Source organism: Camellia sinensis, chromosome 13 (assembly GCF_055761805.1).
Source record: "Camellia sinensis isolate YWXY chromosome 13, ASM5576180v1, whole genome shotgun sequence".
Classification (NCBI taxonomy): Eukaryota; Viridiplantae; Streptophyta; class Magnoliopsida; order Ericales; family Theaceae; genus Camellia; species Camellia sinensis.
In genome coordinates this window covers 113,511,064-113,530,661 of record NC_138973.1, presented here as the reverse complement: position 1 = coordinate 113,530,661, position 19,598 = coordinate 113,511,064, and positions in this window count along the sequence as shown.

Sequence of the window (19,598 nt, the reverse complement as noted above, 5' to 3'; positions counted from 1 at the left end):
GACTGAAGTTGGGAACCCCATCTAAAATAAAAAATTTGGGTAGATAATGTTACGATTTTTGATTTGTTAGGAAAGAGAAAAATGAAAAGAAAATTAAGTTATTTATATATTCATTTTTATAGTACCTAAATAAAAATAAGTTTTTTAGACAATTGTCTAATATTTTTTTCTCATTTCTAATCCAACTAGAAAAGGGGGAAAAAATCTTCTACTTCGTTTTCTTTTCATATGTTTTCCTTTTCTTTTCTTTTCTTTTTTTGTATATTTTCTTTGTCCTTTACAAATCTTTTATGGAAAAACATTATTAATAGAATTAGAAATGAATTAGTCAAGTTACTTGTGAGAATAATGATTATAAAATTATTTTTTTTGTTCAATGAGTCAATGAAATGAAAATAATTTAGGTGAAAGACATAAAAAAATAGCATATTAAATTGTAACAAACCGTTAAAGTTATGATAAAGCAACATAAAAAGATGTTCCACCAATATCGAAGTCAAAATTAAAATGTAGAATGAATCATAAACAATATAATAGGTAGCTGAATCATTTTTATAATTAGATTTAATTTCAATTTTTTATTATATTTTGTTTTGTAAATCATTGAGTCATTCGCTCCATGCCACAATCCTAACGTTTCTAGGAATGTGTGTGATAATAATAATAATAAAAAAAAAAAAAGGCAGCTACAAATTAAAAAAGGTCTAAATGGCAAGGAAATGTCAACAAATTTGTAGCCCAGACCTCGTTTGGGAACAGGTTAATTTAGTAATTTTTTAACTATTTGATTAAAATATGAGCTAAAAAAAACTAGTATGTTTGGGATGACTTTTTGACTTTTTACGAAAAGATGTGTAAAAAATAAAGAGAAAAAAGAATCTTTGACTTTTTAGTATGAATTATTGACTTTTTAACTAATTTAATAACTTTTTAAACTAAAAATGAGAGTGTCAAACGAGGCCTCACAATTTTATGAACACCGAAAGTTATGCAGTTTTTCACTTTCAATGATTCAAAAGCATCGGAGTTACCGAAGTCTGCATATTGGAAGAAAGAGTACACTCACTCATTCCCTCTGTGCAATATCCAACATTAAGGCGGTACTTGGTTCAAAAATTAGGTGAGGAATAAAAAGAAAAGTATTTTATCCTTTTTAAAATATTAATTATTTATTTTATTTTTTATTATCTTTAAAATATTATTATTTTTTTAAAAAAATTAAAGAATAAAATAATATGAATTTATTATTTTGTCATTTTTTTAAATTCATTAATAATATAAAAAATACAATTATGACAATTAATATTTTTAAAATGTAATAATTATAATATAAAAAAAAATTAGATTCTCCTAAAGCTATTATTATTTTAGAACAGAGAGAGGAGTCTAAGTGAACTCAAAAGGCAAAAAATGAAATTACATTTTTCTCTCACTTTTTTCTTTCCTTTGTGTTTTCTATTATGACCAAAGAAAAGTGAGATTACATTAATCTTCCAACCAAACACTTAGTAAAACTTCATGATTAGGAAAATAAAATTATTTGAACAAACTTTCATGAATTCCTATTTTGTTTGAGTGTGTGAATACTATATTATCTCTGTCCCAAAATATTAATTTTTTATTGTATTCTTCATTGTCCTAAAATATTAGTCCATTTTAAAAAAATCAAGAACTAAGATAATATGAATATTCTATTTTGTCATTCTTTTAAATTCATTAACAATTCAAAAAGTACAATTATGACAATTGATATTCTCCAAAAAAGTATTATCAAAGGGTAATTTTGAAAAATCAATTCTTTTAAAGTGCAATAATTGTAAAGTGATTCTACTTATACCACCAATCTAACTCCTTACACCCTCAAAATTTATTTTCAGGAATGTTTGAGGGCCCGAAAATGGTGGCTCGAATTTGGCTCAAAACCCAAAACGACGTCGTTTTGGGTTTTGATTTTTTTTTTTTTTTTTTTTTCTTTTCTTCCCTTCCGCCATTTTCTTCTTCTTCTTCTTCTTCGCAGAGACAGAGAGGGAGAGGGAGAGAAAGAGAAGAGAGAAAGAGAGAGAGAGGGAAGACAGGTCGCCGGTCGCCGATCGCGTAGCCGCGCCTCCGTCGCCGATCGCCGCCTCTGCTCGTCGCCGCGCCTCCGCCTCCGTCGCCGATCGCCGCCTCTGCTCGTCGCCGCGCCTCCGCCTCTGTAGCCGATCGCCACCTCTTCTTCCTCCATTTTTTAGGCCCCCTCCAGTCCTTCCTCCCCCTCCTCCTCCCCCCTCCCCCTCCCCCTCCCCTCCCCTCCCCTCCTTCTCTTCTTCGTCTGCTGAAAAAAAAAAAAAAAAAAAAAAAAATTTCGGGGCATTCGGGGGTCCCGTTTTCGGGCCCCCAATCACTACTGATTTATTTTTTTATTTTATATTTTTATAATTCATTTATTACCCTCATCTGTAACCTTCCTCATTCTCTATCTCTTTACACCCAAAACCTAAAAAACCCTAACCCTAGTTCTCCTCCATCACCACCACCTTTACCGACCCACTACCGGCATCGTCACTCCGACACCACTCCATCACCCTTCACCTCTACCCAGCCCTTCTCTGCCTGAAGAAGCATCACTGGAGACCCTTGTACTAGAAACTAAGAATCTGGATGAGCTGGATGAAGAGCCATTCCATGTATTCAGAGTTAGGAACAACACCAAGTCCAATAAAGACACAAAAGAGAGAGAGAGACAAACAGATAGAAACAGAGACAGAGGAGGAGTGGAAGGATGTGATAGAGGCGATGATGGCGGAAGCAACAACAATGGAGGAAACAACAGCATATGGATCTGAGATCTCTAGATCTACAGACAAATATATACATATATATATATATGATTCAGAGAGAGAAACGAGAGAGAAGACGCACCGACGGCGGCAGCAACAATGGTGGTGTCGACGACGATGAAAGTAAAGAGGACGAGAGATATATCTATCTGAGGCTTTTACAGATCTGAGGCTTCGATTATGAACCTTAGGTCGGCGAGCAATGGCGAAGGGCTGGGTAAAGGCAAATGGTGGTGAAGTGGTGGCGGAGTGGCAGAGCCAGTAGTAGGCCGGTGGAGGTGATAGTGATAGTGATAGGAGAGAACTAAGGTTAGGGGTTTTTAGATTTTGGGTGTAAAGAGAAGGTGAATGATGAAGGTTAGATATGAGGGTAATAAAGAAATTGTAAAAATTATAAAAATATAAAATATAAAATAAAATAAAATTTGACCGTGTAAGGAATTAGATTGGTGGTGTAAATAGAATCACTCATGATTATACTACTAAAAAAAGTTGGATTTCCCAAAAGAAACTATTATTTTGGGGCGGAGGGAGTAGATTTTGATTGATGTAAATGGGATTTACATTTTTAAATCAATCATATTTTGGTATAATTTATTAACACTACAACAAATTAATGTTTTTGAGTTAAAAATTAAGTGATAAAATCACATTTTAAAGATGATATTTTTATTACTAAATATTTTTAGTGACGAAATTGAAAATTTTAATGATAAATTACTATATTTTTTGGATCGAGATTTATGTTTAGAAAAACAATGTTCGCTTACAACTTCTCTCGCGTGATTGTGGAGATGGCTTGGAGCATACTTCGGATTGACTACTCCAAGTTATTTTGGCTTCACTTCAATTTGTTTTCCTACAAAAATCATGAGGGAAAGCCTCGGATTTAAATTTTAAATAGCATCACCAGTGACTGGCGCTAGGGGTGGGCAACAGATTGACCGACCCACACAACCAACCTAAATCGACCTTATCTACAGTGATTTGGGTGGTTTCAAGAGATAAATAGGAACAAATGTGGGTCCATTTTTAGAGATAAAGGTCAGACCCGATCCGACCCTCACAAAACTGTCGCACCTGCAAACCCTTATATATACATATATATTTTTCATTGCTTTCGCTCGCTTCAAGTTCTCTCTTTCTCTCTCTCTCTCTCTCTCTACCCACTTGTTTTGCTCTCTCTTCTCTTACTCTTATCTCATATTTCTCTATTTTCTCTTCCCTTTCCCCAATCATTGTCTCTCTACTCTTCTCCATATCGTCGTCGACTCCTACACTCTGTCACTGCCCCATCTCCTCTCTTACTACTTCGTCACTACTCAGTCGTCTAAGTTGCACTTCGTCGCAATTTGTTGTCTCTCCCGTACTCATCTGTCGGCTCCTCGCACTCCATCACCTCTTGCATTATGTCATCTTTGTTACTTCGTCACCACTCCATTTGCAAGGTAAGAGTTTGAAACCCTAATTTATAGTATGTTTGGTTGCTGACAAATTGGGTTTCTATGGTAGTATTTGGTTTACTTTTCAAATCATGATTTTGTTTTTAAATCATGATTTGGTTGAAACATGTTAACCAAACATATTTTTAAAATACAATTCAAAATTACTTTCAAAACTCATCTCTTCGTTTTATTGTTATTATTATTAATCAATCAATCAATCACTTTTTCTCTATCATCTCTCATCTCTCCTCTCATATTCTTTCACATTCTATACATCAATCAATCAAAAAAAATTTAAAAATTATAAATCATCTGTAAGGTCCCAATGTCTCACATCGAAAATGGAGGGGGAGTTCCTAAGCTATAAGAGTAAAAACTTAAACTCTTATATAATATCGAGGCCTTTTCCCGGGTGGTGAAATCCCTAGCATAACTCCTCAGTTAAGCGTGCTTAGGCTGGATTAATTCTGAGATGGGTGACCCACTGTGAAGAACAAATCCGTGCGAGCATAGCCCAAAGCGGACAATATCGATGACATGTGAAGGGTTGGGGCATTGGAAATGGTATCAGAGCCCGACTCTCTAGAGTACCAAGTGTGGGCCCTTAGCGTGTTTCGGTACATGTTGGTAGGTTTGCGAACTGGCAGGCTACTGCACGGGGACGGGCAGCCCTAGAGGGATGGATTGTGAGGTCCCGGTGTCCCACATCAGGAATGAAATGAGAGTTCCTAGGCTATAAAAGTAAAAATGTAGACCCTTATATAGCATTAAGGCTATTTTTTTTATGGTGAAATCCCTAGCAGAACTTCCTAATTAAGCGTGCTTAGGCTGGAGTAGTTCTGGGATGAGTGACCAACTGGAAAGAACAAATCCATGCGGCATGGCTCAAAGCGGACAATATCGATGACATGTGAAAGGTTAGGGCGTCACATCATCTAAAAATTATTTTCAAAATTTATAACCAAAAAAATTTTCTCTTTTCAAATTATAATTCAAAAACTCAAAACTCAAAATATAACTTCAAATTTAAATCATTAATCTAAAACTAAAACAAACAGACTAATTTTTTTTAGATTTGATTGGGCGTCTATGTTTGGTTGCTAGGAAACACTAGTTGGGCTGCTTCTATGTTTGATTTCTGATTATATTGAGATACAAGGCATTGTTTATGTTTGTTTTTTTATGGCGCATCTCAGAAAAGGAAAAACAAATGTCTGAAAACAAAGGTTGTGTTTAGTGGAGTTTTGGAAATGTGATTTCACGCCTTAGTTTGAGTGTTGTGTTTGGTTAAAATTTTTAAAAATTAATTTACACCCACTTTTGAAAATACGTCTACTCGGTCATCTTCCTAGACGTTTGGCCGATTGACCAGAATAATTTTTTTTTTTTTTTTTTGCAATTGGCACCTGTTATTTTTTATATTTTAAATAAAAATATTTTCGAAATTTTTTTACAAAAAAAGTTATGAGTTTTGAATAGAATTTTAGATTGTGTGTTTGGTTATGATTTGTAAGTTTTTTAATCAAATATCATATGTCACATCAAAAATTTTAAACTCAATTCAATACTTTTTTCAAAAGTCGTAACTAAACAAATTTTTCACACTTAAAATACAACCTTATTATTAAATCATAATTTTAAAACTCTACCAAATTGTTGGCTACATATTTTGTATAAGCCAATTACAATTCAACGCGTGGCAGAATAGGGGTAATACAGGAAGACTATTCAAGTCTTCAATCATAATCGTACACGTGGCAGTTAGTATTGGTTATTACGAGATCTGAGTAGCATTGAATCAGCAAAGAAGATGCAAAGTGATGTGGCTTCAACGGTTACTCACATTCAAATTCAAAATTAGGAGGGAAGCCTAACTGCAAGTGATGGCATAGTGGAGCTAATTATAAGGCAACATGATCAGCGATCATGGAGGAGCAGTTCGACGGTTGGAAATGCAGTTCGATGGTCATCCTTGAGAAGCATAAATAGTAGAGAAGACCTAGAAAAAGCCCCCAGACTCAGATCCAAAAAACCAGTCTTATTCTACTTTATTTCCTTTCCAGTTTTACATTTCCTGTTCTTTACATTTCTGTACTTTGAAATTCCTGCACTGCACTTCGTTCATAGGAGTAGTTTCAAGTAGATTGTTGCTGTAAACCTCTACGAGGCTGAGTTTGGATTATTGTAAGTTTTTTCATTTTAATGAAATGCTTCAATTGTTCTTCATTTAATTGTGTAGACACCCCATTTTTGACCGTCCTCAAGACTTGGACGTCACCGTTTGAACACTCGGTGATCATCCATGATTGTGTTCGTTTGGAGTTCCCGGAGGTCTCGGCTCGCGCGCCTTGCCTCAGGATCCCCGAACTCGACTGTTTAGTGTCTGGTTTTGCACCAAACACTTTTGTTTTGCCTTAGAGGGGCAGGGAATGCCTTGTGAGACATCCCCATACACCACCGGCAGTGGCTGGAGGCCACCGGCTGGTCTTTTTCTTCCATCGGCAATTTTGTTTGCCGGTCGGCACACTTTATTGCCGGTCGGCATAATATGTTGCCGGTCGGCACTGTTTTTTGCCGGAATAGCTTTTTTGGGCAGCCGACCACTGTTCCTCCACTTTATGGAGATATTTTGTGCCAGCTGTGATAGCTGGCACCAACTCCTTTCCCCTCCATACACGTGTATGGAGGGATTTCCCTCTAGCCAAGCTTGTTGTATAAGCTTTGCAAGAGGGATCCTTATAAGAGAGGGTCCTCCCTCTTGGTTCTAGGTTAGACTCTTAGAAGCAAAAACCAGCCCTTAACAATATAGATACACTCTATCTCTATATCTCCCTCTTCCCCCTCCTTTGTGTGTGTTTCTTGGCCCAAAAGGTGTGTTTTACCTTACTTTTGCACCATTACACACACTATCACACCTTAGTCCGAGATTGAGGGACTTGGGGGAGTTGCTTCTTGAGTTTTGGACTGGTTTTGATCCAAAGAAGGAGGCTAGACCACTTGCTCTTCAAAGGTTCTTCAAGGGTGAGCATTTTCCTCTTTATTCCCCAAACTTGCATCGGTTTTCTACCTATTTTGTTTACTGTTTTAGCTCTTGTGTATAACATAAAAAAGGTTCATATTTTCCTGCTCTAACACTTTCATTGAGGTCTCTTTGTGGTTAGATTGCAAACTCACCCTCATAGGCCTTGTTTGGCCTATTTTGGTGCCCTTTTGATAAGGTTTTGTTCACTTCAGCATTTTGATCTTTTGATCACCAAAAATCAGTGTATTTTAGTGTCAAAAAAGTTGGTTTGAAGTCTTGCATAGGGGAGGGACACCCCTCTCCCTTTATGGTTTTGTTTACTTGCTTTTTGGGCTCAAAAGGATAGCATGCGTGCTTGTTGTTTCTTGGCTTCATTTCAGTACTTTTTTAGGCATCTTAGGTCTTACATAATCTCTATTTTTGGTCGGATTTGGGCCCTCTCGCATGCTTGTGATATTTGCTTTGTATCGCTCCATTTTGCTTAAAAGTACACCCCATGATTAGGCCATGATTTTTGTGTGTGTTGGCTTGGTTCCATGGAGCATTTAGCATTGTTTTTCCATGTTTAAAATCTGTTGGTTGTCAACTTGGTCATGTTTAGCATGTTTGTTAGAGTTGCTTTGTATTTTGGCTTGGATGCCTTGAGCATTTTGACCTCTAGCATGCATGGTTGTGTTTACCCTCTTGATTTGGCATCATCTATGGGTCATATTTTAGTCCAAGAATCATGCTTGTATGTGTGCATGCATGGCCTCTTTCATGCCTTGAAGATGTGTCCCCTTTATGTCTAAGAATGAGCCTTAGTGTGTTTGCTTCATGGGGGATATCTTAGTTGCCATACTAGGAGCTTTTGGGGTCCTATTTTGCATGCATAGATCCTGTTTTTGCTTGTTTTGATCATGCCATGAGTGGTCATGATAATGGGGGTGAGTTGTCTCCTTTTGTGTCTTAACTTTGGGACCATGAATTTGCTTGTTAACATGAGTTGATTACCTATCATTTCAAGCACTTTTGGTCACTGTTTTGAGGAGGGTAAGGGTCTGTCCCTTTGCCTTTTTTTTAAGCCCTCTTGCATGCTTGCTCCATGTTTGTTGGATAGTTGTTCCATTAAGCTTTGTAGCACATCAATTCCATGGTCAATTTGCTTCATGTTTGCATCATGTTTGTATCTTGTGTGCTTGGTATCATACATTTTGTCATCATAGTTGCATATTGCTTGTTGTGTTTTACATCTTGGTGGTATGACACATTTGAGGCTTGTGAGCATTGCATGCATTGCATTTACTTGGTTTGGGGTGTCAAACCAAGTGCGGGAGTCAAGGACCATTCATACTTCAAGTGACGTAATGTGCCTTGATCCCCGGTCATCGGGACCTTTGACTCCAATTTGATAAGGCCCCGGTTTTCACGTTATTTGTTGCATGCATTTTCATATCAAATAGCAAATTTGATCCATTGAGTCATCATGCACCTTGGATGGCTCAAAGGTCGAAGGTCATGCTTCTTTGAGTTCGAAATATGATAAGAAGTAAGACCATGCTTACATGTGTCCAAGAACCCCATGCCATGCACTGTCTGTTCTCTGTTTTGCTGTCAAATTGTCTGCTGCAGGAAGTTTCTGCCGACCGGCAGAATTTAGTGCCGACCGGCACTATCTGGAGTGCCGATGAACCTAATAAAGTGCCGACGGGAAGTTTGGAGTGCCGGTGGCGATTCTGTCTGGCCGGTGGTGCTCTGCAGAATGCAAGGAACTTGCTCCAGCACTTTGGTAATTTTCAGAAAGACAAGACAGTATAAACAGAGACGACAAGAGTGTAGCACGGGTTTTCCGGGCAGGACGGATTCGAGCATGCATCATCTGCGCGCCCCGAGGCAGAGGCTGTGGCCACCCTCTTTATTCTTTTGCTTCCTTTTTTTAATTAATTAGGAAATTTTGTAATAATTTTATTTATTCATTATTTTGGGACTGTAATATTAATTCGAGCCCTCTGAGTGAGGGTAAACATGTAATAAGTGTGGGTGAGTGTGTGCATGTCTTCCAATCCCCATTTCTTTCTTCCCTTTTATTTACCAGCTTATGATGGTAGATTAGGGCATTTTGAAATTAGCATACCTTATGATATGCATGCGTGCATTCATGCATCTGTTAACATGCACCGGGCTCGGTACATCATGCTAACCGCATTCGTATTTTCAAAATTCCAAAATTGAATACATGAATTAGTTGGTTGCGTATCGTATGCCATATCTAGGTTAACCGAGCCTAACTAAAATTGCACCTTGTATGTGTTGCATTAGGCAAAATAACATGAACTAGGACATGCATGTTTGCTAACTAGTTTACTGTTTTGGCACGGAGTACAATGTAAGTATCTTTGCTTTAGCATCCAGCATGCGTGTGAATGTTGCCATAATAGTATGCCTGCCATGCGGCTAAGTGCTTACATGAGATAAACTGCTTGAATGCCTGTGGGTGGAGGTCAAATTGCTTAAATTGGGATAATGCGTTAAAAATGTGAATTTTAAGCCCACTAGATAGTGGCAAAACCACCTTTTCCAAAAGCCCACTTGAGGGTGGCAAAATCTGCATTTTAGCCTACTTGCGAGTAGCAAACCATTTTTTAAACAAACATGAAATGTTTTGTTCCAATTTGGGTGATTTGGTCTATACTTGTTTGCTGCGCGCATAACATAGTAATTCTAGGCTAATAATTGGTTTAAGAACACATAGCGTTTTCAAAATTGGATATCACGGTTAGTAGAGGCCGGTCTTCGGACCGGGCGAGCGGGGGTGCTCACGAAGTGACCTTCCCCAATCGTACCCAAGTTCCCGAGCCGAGGCAACTTTGGTGATGACGGACACGTGGCCTTTTGGCACCGAGTCAGGGTTTCCTAAATTTCCCAAAATAAAATATTTAGGTGGCGACTCTGTATCTGGCAAAGCAGTCCATGTTTGGCACTTCTTTCAAAAATCAGTTTTCCTAAAACGATTTGCCGGATTTGGACTCTTTGGTTCAGATTTAGAACCGTGACTGCGAAAAGTCGAGTCCGAGCTGTAGCGAGGTCCCCCACGCGGGCGCTGTTACAGTTTCTGGCGACTCTGCTGGGGAATTAGAGAACTTGACTCGAACTCGTGATATTCTGTTTTGACTTCATTTATGTGCTTCTTTGCATTGCATGTGCATTGGTGCGCCTAGGAACACAGTGTTTGCCATCTGCCATTCCTGAACGGTTTGCCGGAGGCTTGTCTTGTCAAGGCATGTCCATAAGGCTGACCGGCTATGGGCTCTGACAGTATGGGAACACAAACCCCGGTTTTACCGGGGCACCCCTTTTGACCATTCGACCTAGTGCATATTCGGAATCCGTAGTGACCATTCCAAACTAGGACAGGTTGCTTACCCGATGTTAGGTTGTTTGAAACCGCTGTGTGCGTAGTAAAACCCTAGCTCCTGACAAAATAGGACAGGGAAACCCTATCCCAACATAGGGGTGTTTTGGCTCTCTTTACTTCCTATGTGCTGTTAGAATGTATTTCTGCAGGGAAATGAACACACCAGTTTGTAAGTCTGGGCATCTGGCCTGAGGGCATCAGTATCAGCTTTAAGAGAATCACTTATCTGAGGGTATCAGGGTTCAGTATTGGGAATGGAGATTTTGAGAACAGTGGTCGGTATCGGGGAACCGTGTGCTCGGCTTATCGACTATGCGTTTTGAAAATTCAACTGTATATTATTTGTTTATTTTATGCTGTTGTGCTGTCCGATTGTTGGTTTATTTATTGCTTTATTTATCTTTTTGCTAGGTAGTTTAGCATCATTGCGTCTAACCCAGTAGACATTCCCCAAGCACTCTGGATCAGAGGTCGCCGGCTCCATCGATCTGAGGATCTGATAGAAGGACAACCAGTGTACCACTCTCTACCCCCGGTTACTAAACGGAAAGCAACTAGGCAGAGGATATCGGTTCAGCAATCAATACAAAGGGCTTCGTCTACCCCACCTGTGTACAGTAGGGATCAGGATCCCGTTTCACCCACAGAGAGAGAACGCATACCAGCAATTCAACCAGAGCAGAACAATATGGCTAACTTAGAGGAGATGGTGCGCCAACTTCAGGAAAGCATGAAAATGATGCAGCAAGATGCTGCCCGACAGACAGAATTTGCCAGGCAACAGGCTACAGTGATGAGTGAGCAAGCGGATTTAATTGGAAGGTTGCAACAGCAAATCGGGGCATCACCTTCGCAGCAAATCCCTCCTCCATTAAGGGTTCCAATACCCGAAGAAACACCAAACGCCCGGAATGTCCAAGAAGATACAGACATCCCAACGGGGCCGGCTCCACCCCCAATTCCGCCTCAACAATCCAAGGCAACCACTCCCATTAACGTATCGGATTCTCCTTTTGAGTCTGAGATAGACCCCGTGACATTAAAAATGCACAAGCTTGAAAAGCTTTTCAAGAAATCTCAAGGTGCGAAGTCCATTCCGGACATTGGAGACGGGTATATCGACACAGCCGTGACGCTGCCAGATCGATTTAAGATGCCCCAAATTGATCGTTTTGACGGGTCTGAGGATCCCATGGTACACCTGCGACTGTTTTCAGACGTCCTAAGGCCAATGGGCCTCACCAGATTGCAGAAACTATCTTTATTCGGCCGGACCTTGTCAGGTGTGGCGTCCGCATGGTATGCCAAGTAGGGGGACGACGTCAAGAGAAACTGGGACGAGATGGCTGAGGCCTTTATCCTGCAGTACTCGTATAACACACAAATCGAGATCACGACCCGGGATCTCGAGACAACAAGGCAAGAACCCAAGGAAAGCTTCTCAGAGTTTGTAACTAGATGGCGGGCTAAAGCTTCAATGATGACCTTGAGACCCACAGACAAAGACCAGATTCGGATGATTGTGCGCAATCTTCAGCCGAAGCTAATGCAAAAATGATCGTAGTCCCCTTTCCCACCTTTGCTGATTTACATGAAATGGGGGTGCAGATCGAGGACGCCTTGAGACAAGGTTGGATTGATAATGATCGGGACCAACCCCGCAGAAATTTCAATCGTAGTACTAATACAGGCCCGAGTGGCGCTGCGACTGCCAGGACCTCCGAAGTGAGTATGGTCACCACTAACCCCTCCCCAAGAAATACAGCAGCCACACCATTCTCCGGCGCGTCCGGAAGCAACTCACAAACAGCCAAATACCCTTCCAGAAACACCAGAACCTTTGCTCCACTTTATATGCCCCTATCCAAAGCTCTGGGGGTTTTGATCAGAAAAGGGCATCTGAAGCCCTTAGAGCCGCGGCCCTTGCCAGAAAGACTACCCGCTACCCACAACCCAGCCAAATATTGTGCGTTCCACCAGCAGCATGGTCATGACACTGACCTATGCTTTCGCTTACGTCATGAGATTCAAGATCTCATTGATAATGGGGTGATTCTCCCCCCTGAGAAACCTAATGTTACCACAAATCCTCTCCCCGCACATAACCAAGTTCCACCGCCCAAAAGAGTCAACTTCATCCACACTGGGGTCGCATCCTACGATCCTAGTATCTACATCACACCCTCCTACCTACCTAAACCTAAAGTTTTCCTCCCCGATTGCACCGATTTGTGCATGACGGATATCTCCATAACCCAACCCAAGCCAGTGGTGGTGACCATCGAGAACAAGAAAGGGGTTGTCAAACCAGGGTCCGTGGAGCCTGAGAATGATGTTGGGAATGCTTACAATCCGAATGACTACATTTCACCCGTGGGCCAGAATAGACCAAACGTCGAATTTCCAGTCGGGGGAGAGCTGTGTGTAATCCGAGGGGACAATTCAGGACAGGAAATGGATGATTTGACAGCCGTGGAAAAGGATGTTGTCAAGTCCCAATTTCCTGATGACCAAGACTCAGCCATCAACTGGTATGATAATGAAGAATCAGCAGAGGCCACGGGGTGGTTAGATGATCAGCCGGATGTAATAGGGGAGTTCCAGTCAGAACAAGGCCCGGCAGGGGCAGGAATGTCAACGACACCCGGGAGTGTCGAAAAGCAGAATATATCGCCGGAGAGCGCCGATGTCGAGAGTTTCGCTCGGGAATGGAGCATTTTAAGTACAGGGGTCAGTGAGCAATCTACTGCATTGACACAGTCAGAACAAGAAAGATTCGAGGATTCTGAGAGGATCAGAAAAGCAAAAGGCCACGTAGGGGTCGAAACCGCCGCAAGTACGGAAATGGAGGATGCTGTAAAAGGTACTGTGAGTATCGGGACAGTTGTGCCAGAACCAGACAGATGCTTGTCAGTCGCAGATGGTATGTGGTGGGAAGACGACGATCTATGTCTTGCCCACACGGACGAGGATTGGAAAGGTAACCAACCAGATGATACCTGGTATATCGGCGAAGTCGATCACATGACTAGGAGTGGACGGTATTTCAAGCCTCCACACCTAGATCAACCAGAGGCGTCTGGGAAAGATAATGAAGCAGAGAAACAAAAGGAGAGGCAACTCGAAGACGAGGCTGTGTTGAGACAACTGAAAAAGATGCAAGCAGACATCTCCATTTGGGGACTGCTTATGGCTTCTCGAGTACATAGGCAGGCTGTCCTGTCAGCCATGGACAAGGCCAAGCTATCCATAGACACCACGCCCGAGCAGCTGGTGGGATTAGTCTTTTCAGGAGGGAATTCCCCAGCGTTGAGTTTTTCTGACAAAGAGCTGCCACCCGAGGGTGCAAACCATAACAAGCCGCTCTACATCTCTGTCGAGTGCAGAGATAAATGGATACCTGTGGTACTTGTCGACACGGGATCCGCTATCAATGTCTGCCCGGCAAGGACCGCTTATGCGATTGGTTTGAAAGTCGCGGATTTTATACCAACGGCCCAGGTAATTCGGGCATATGATAACACAAGCCGGGAGGTAATGGGGACAGTTAAGATTCAAACAAAGGTTGGGCCCGGACAGCATGAGATAGATTTCCATGTTTTGGAGGTTCCTGCAACGTTCAACTTGCTTTTGGGACGGCCGTGGCTGCATCAGGTAAAGGCGGTCTCCTCTACCTTACATCAAGTGGTGAAATACCCCTATGGGAAGGGAGTAGCCATTATTTTTGGAAATTCATCAATTCATCCACCACCAGAGGTGTCTACGCCTGTTCTAGAAATTGAGCATGGTATAGAAGATGTGTTCATATCAGGTTTTACCTTGGCCGAGGCTCGGGTTGTACAGAACATCATGGCAGCTAACGAAGGAGTGTATGTCAGCGCCCAAGCAGTTTATCTCATGAACAAACTCCAATACATCCCCGGGATGGGATTAGGCAAGAGCGGTAGGAAAGGTGCCGCAGCATCGACAGAGGTGCCACATAACCCCCATACCTTTGGTTTGGGCTACTTACCCACCAAAGAGGATTGGATAAGGAAAGGAAAGGAAATGGCCAGAAGGGCCAGGGCGAAACAGATAGGGAAGCCCTTTGACTTGATGCATCAGCCCATTCGGGGGACCCTGAACGGACGTTTCGTCCGAGAGGGGGAGGACTTTCCGTTCTGTGGCTTCCCGGAGCCGTGGCTCAATGCGGAGAAGAAGCGCGTACCGGGATTTGAAATTTTCTTTGATTTACAATTACCTGAGGATGACATCGCCGAAGGGCAGGCAGATCTATCGGCTGAGGCCGAGCAAAGTAAGGAGGTACAGTCCGAGGACGCTGAAGATGAAATGGGGGCAGCGCTGGCATGTCTGCTGTCAGATCCTCCGATCGAACAGAGGTGCTTGGGGGATAGCTCCTCGGTATGTGTGATTGGGAATGAAACGGCTGCGGGCCTACCATCAGCTATTTTGGATGCATCCATCGCACCTTCTCTCATCTGGCAATATGAAGAAGGCTTTTTATCAAGCAGCACCGGGTCAGGTAGTGAGCCGGAATCTGATTCTGCCGAATCTTGTACGTCGTAATCAGATTCCAGCTCAACTGAGTCTGAGTCCGGTATTCCCGGGGGTGATAACCCGGATACCACAGTCCTGTCTAGATCGTCTTTTTCATTTTCTTTTGAGTCTGTTGTAACGGAAGAATCCGACGGCTCGGAAGTATTTAATGAGAACGACGTGGGTGTGGTTTCGGAGTATTTTTCTGTGCCTTTGATTTATTGCTTAAATCAGGATTTTCAAAATTTTGATGAAAACGACGAGGAAGAAATTCCTCCGGTTTTGCAACGGTTAATTGATCAAGAGCAGGAAAGATTTGTTAAACCTTTAATGGATGAAATCACTACTGTGAATGTTGGTACTGAGAAGGACCCGCGGCTGGTCCAGATCGGGTCCACGTTGTCTTCTGAGGAACGCGAGCGCTTAGTCGCTTTGTTAAAAGATTTCAAAGATGTTTTCGCGTGGTCCTACGAAGACATGCCTGGAATCGATCCTGAGATTGTACAGCACCGGATCCCTCTTGATCCCGAGGCCCGACCTGTCAAACAGAAGCTCAGGAGGATCCGCCCTGATTGGGCCATTAAGATCAAGGAAGAGGTCACCAAGCAGATTGACGCAGGCTTCCTGATGGTGTCTGAGTATCCAACTTGGTTGGCCAACATTGTTCCGGTACCGAAGAAAGACAGCAGAATTCGAGTCTGTGTGGACTTCAGAGATTTGAACAGGGCCAGTCCGAAGGACGACTTTCCCTTGCCACACATCGATGAACTGGTAGATTTCACGGCAGGACATGCCTTGCTTTCGTTTATGGATGGTTTCTCAGGATATAATCAGATAGTAATGGCGCCCGAAGACCGGGAGAAGACTGCATTCACTACCCCGTGGGGTACATATTGTTATCGAGTGATGCCATTTGGGCTGAAAAACGCAGGAGCTACCTATCAGCGGGCAGCAACTACGATATTGCATGATATGATCCATAAAGAGGTCGAGGTGTATGTGGACGACATGATTGTCAAGTCCAAAGAAAGAGAGGGCCACTACACCGCGTTACAAAAGTTTTTTCAAAGAATCAGAGAATTTCGGCTGCGGCTAAATCCCCAGAAGTGTACTTTTGGTGTTACAGCAGGAAAGATGCTAGGGTTTCTGATAACGCAAAGGGGCATCGAGGTCGACCCTTCCAAAATCAAGGCCATCTTAGAAATGCCACCACCAAGGACTGAAAAGGAGGTGCGAGGCTTTCTAGGTAAAGTGCAATTCATAAGGCGGTTTATCTCTAAATTAACCTTGACTTGTGAACCACTTTTTGGTCTCCTGAAGAAAGGAAAGAAATTCCAATGGGACGGCCGATGTCAAGCAGCTTTTGAGCAGATCAAAGAGTATCTACAGAACCCGCCTGTGTTGTCACCGCCAGAACCGGGGAGACCGTTGATATTGTATCTTTCGGTAACTGAGACCACCATGGGCTGCATGCTCGCACAGGAGTCAGAAGACAAAATGGAAAGGGCCATCTACTATCTGAGCAAGAAGATGCTGGATTACGAGACCCGCTACACTCCGCTCGAGAAGGCTTGCTTGGCCTTGGTATGGGCTACCCGGAAGCTGCGGCACTACCTGTTAGCTCACTCTGTAATGTTGGTTTCACATTTGGATCCCATCAAATATCTTTTCGAGAAACCAGCACTTACAGGTAGGCTAGCTCGTTGGTTGCTATTGCTTTCTGAATTTGACTTGAAGTATGTAACACGCAAGTCGGTGAAAGGGAGAGCGGTAGCGGAGTTCCTTGCCGACCATCCGGTTGAGGGGGATGAAGCGGTTGAGTACCTATTCCCAGATGAAGCGATTCTGCATATCGAGGATGAAACTTGGACGATGTACTTTGACGGAGCGTCAAACCAGTATGGATATGGGATAGGAGTGTTGCTGATAGCGCCTGACGATTTACTATGTGATGCGCACAGCATACAAGTATAGACTGGATCGTCTGAATTGGAACAAAAAATTTCATGTTTATTTTTTAAAGTGCTTTGATGGTGCTACCCGCAAGTAGGCTAAGACGTGGATTTGCTACCCTCGGGTGGGCTTAGAAAAACATGATTTTGCCACTATCTAGTGGGCTTAAAACACATATTTGATGAATTGTTCCAATTCAAATAACCCAACCTTCACCCACAGGCATTCAGGCAGTTATATCACATAAGCATATAGCCTCATGGTAAGCATGCTATTCATGGCAGTCACTCACACGCATGCAAGGATGCTAAAGCATAAAACTTACCGAGTACTCCAAGCCAAAACAGAAGCTAATTAGAAATCCATGCATGATCCTAACTATACAGAAGTGCCTAATGCAACACATGCAAAAATGCAACTATAGCAGGCTCGGCTATTCTAAACATGGCATATGAAATGCTACAGCTAACATGTATTCAACTTGAAATTGAAAATACAATGCAATTAGTATGATGCGCCGAGCCCGGTGCATGTAAAACAGATGAATGAATGCAAGCATACTATCATACTGTATGCTAATTGAAACATGCCCTAATCTAACCATTATAAGCGGATAAATAAAAGGGAGAAAGACGTGGGGTTGGAAGACATACATCACACACACGCACACTTATTACAGCATTGCCCTCGCACAAAGGGTCCGAATAAATAATATACAGTCCCAAATTAATAGTTACAGTCCAAATATGTACAAAACCCTAATTAATTAACAAATTAAATTAGGAAAGCAATAAATTGGCATGCAAGCCAGGGACTGCCTCAAATCTGCTCCGGATGATGGATGATGCATGCTTGAGTTGCTTTGTGCGGAAAATCCCTCGCAATGCCCCGGTTTGCCTCTGTTTGCAATTGTTCTTGGAATGCGTGCCAAGCTTCGGAAGGCTGCTGATTCTTGATTTGCTGTAACAGAGAGTAAGAAAGGGGCATGGCAAAGTATTTTCACATATGTATGCATGACTACCCTTCAAGGAGTGTAGTCCTCGATCCTCGTGCCACCAATCACGCATCTCGATGCATGATGGCCGAGGAGTCGAATTGCACGACTCAATATGAAATGAATGCACATATAAACACAACAAAACCTAAACTCCATCATGGATAATCCGGAGTGTCGGTGACTGGGAATTGAGACACGTTCCGTCACTCGAAGTACAAAACGTCCCTCGTTTCCCGTGCTCGGGCTAACTCCTATCCCAAGCACAATGCAATATGCATGACATGCATGAATGCAACTAATATACAACCTAGCATGCACAATGCTATGAGATGGCATACACAATGCACGATGTAACAAGGCATACGCAATGCTCTAACATACAACCTAGCATACGCAATGCTATAAAATGAAATGGCATACTCAATGCACAATGGACTTACACCAATACAAGTGGACCTCAGCCACACTCACATAGGAGCCATGAGATGAAAATGAGACACTCGAAATGCGTGCACACATGCACACAAATCGAGGACCGAACCTAAGGCACGAATGCCACTCTACCAAAGCATGGCAAGGCATGGAATATGGTATACAAGCATGCAAATTTCAGTACCGAAATATGATGCAAAACAGCCCCGAAACATGGCAATATGGTACCCGATGCATGGAATGAGACCCGAAACATGAAATTAGGTATATGGAATGACCTATGGCTATGCAAAGCATGCATTATTTGAACATGAAGTGTGAAGAAAGAATCAAGAAAGTCCCAAAAAAAAGCATATTTACAGTTCTAAACAAGGCCAAACAATGGACACAAATAGGACTAAGCTAGCATGCAAAAATGGCCCCAAAAGAGAGATAAAGAAGCAAGTAGCAGCTGACGGCCCCAAATAATGAAGAGCCCTTCAACAAAGTTGAATAGGGGCTCAAAAAAAGGTATTTTACAGTTTATGGCAGAACCCAAAACAGTGCACAAGTAAGCTTAAAATACTATGCAAGAAATAGGCCTAAAAGAAGGTTTAAACACAAAGTGTAAAAAGGGAGCCTCAAATAGCGAAATACCCTTGATCAAACATGAAGAAGGGGTCAAAATAAGGCTATTTACAGTTCGTACCAGAGCCTAAAAATACAAGCACAAGGGGCTAACAAAACATGCAAAAATAAGGCCAAAAGAGGGATAAAGAGGCAAGTGACAAAAGGAAGCCTCAAACAGTGAAGAGCCCTTCAACAATGTTGAATAAGGGATCAAAATAAGCCACTTCTCAGTTCATAACAAAACTCAAAACAGTTTACAAATAGGCCTAAAATACTATGCAAGAAAGAGGCATCCAAGAGAGGTAAAGAAGCAAGTGTAAAAAGGAAGCCTCAAACAGGGAGAGGCCCTTAAACAAACATGAAAAGGAGCTCAAAATAATGCTATTTTCAG